Below are 1508 nucleotides of genomic sequence, written 5' to 3' on the forward strand. Positions count from 1 at the left end.
AAAAAAAAAAAATGAAGACTTGTTATTCCATGTCAAAATGGAGTAGCGCCCATGAAAAAAATCCATGTTATCTATCCAAATTATAATATTACTTGAAATGTGTGATTTCTGTGGAGCCATTTGTGTTGCTTGTAAGAAATTACTGTTCTTTGCTTTATTAGGCTCTCTGGGTCTACCCAACATTAGAAAATGAAAGATTCATCACACTGTATTTGAAGCAGCAACCAAAGCTGTCCAGAAACTTGTTCAGCATGTATGCCTTAAGTAGCAGATGCTGAAGGAACCCCAGCTTTTTTTTTCTCACCTAGATTTTTGCCAAGTGTTTTGGGGGTTGTGTAGCATCTGAAAGCAGGCCAAAGAGCAGGCCTGAGACAGAGTTAATGCCTGTAATACCCTCTGGAAAATAGCAGGGACATAACGGAGTTGCTAACATTTGAAACTGGTTGGCTTCTAGCCATATCCCCAAAAACTGTCCACAAGCAAAGATGAGGGAAGCGATTGCTTCTAGTCAAATTCCCTAACTTGAAGTTTACAAAAGAAGAAATACAAGCATTGGATAAACATATGAACAGATGCTCAATATCTGCGGTAATCAAAGATATGCAAATTAGAATGATGAGATATTCTTTTTTACCCAACAGATTGGAAAAGATTAAGAAGAGTGATAATGCACAGAGTTAGCAGGATGTAGGGAAAGGGATGTACTCATATGGGAATGGTGGGAGTGTAATTGAGAAAACCTTTCCAAAGCCTTACAAATGTATCCTCTTTGACCCAGCAATTCTACTTCTGGGAATTTATCTCCAAGAAATCACCTGGTGAGTACCCAGAGGCATTTTGCAGTTTGTTTTAGATGTGGTTTAAATACAGGGTCTACTTATCTCTGGCCTGGCAGGTGCAGTGGCTCACGCCTATAGTAATCCCAGCACTTTGGGAGGCCAAGGCAGGCACATCACCTGAGGTCAGGAGTTCAAGACCAGCCTAGGCAACATGGCAAAACCCCATCTTTTTTAAAAAAATACAAAAATTAGCCAGGTGTGGTGGCACACGCCTGTAGTCCCAGCTACTCGGGAGGTTGCAGTGAGCCAAGATTGCACCACTGCACTCCAGCCTGGGCGACAGAGCGAGACTCTGCCTCAAAAAAAAAAAAAAAAGTAAGTAAATAAATACAGGACCTACTTACGCTATAAGAAGTCCAGCGTGGGGAGGGAGCGCAGGGCTTGCTGGAGACTCCAAGGGGCTGTGAAGAAGCCAAGCCCCTCCCTCCCTGTTCTATCAGCAGTGATTGCTCCAACTCAGGCATCACCACCTGTGCAGAACAGGAAGCCGAAGAGGCATTATCAGCTGTCGCCTTTCATGTCTCTGTGCTGTTGTGAAATATATAGTAGGTCTTCATCTGGTTTCCTGCTCCTAAAATTCTTGGAATCTCCATAGTGATGAGTGTTTTTTGAGACAGGATCTCGCTCCATCACCCAGGCTGGAGTGCAGTGGAGCAATCACAGCTGACT

Source organism: Mandrillus leucophaeus, unplaced genomic scaffold, assembly GCF_000951045.1.
Source record: "Mandrillus leucophaeus isolate KB7577 unplaced genomic scaffold, Mleu.le_1.0 Scaffold156, whole genome shotgun sequence".
Taxonomy (NCBI): Eukaryota; Metazoa; Chordata; class Mammalia; order Primates; family Cercopithecidae; genus Mandrillus; species Mandrillus leucophaeus.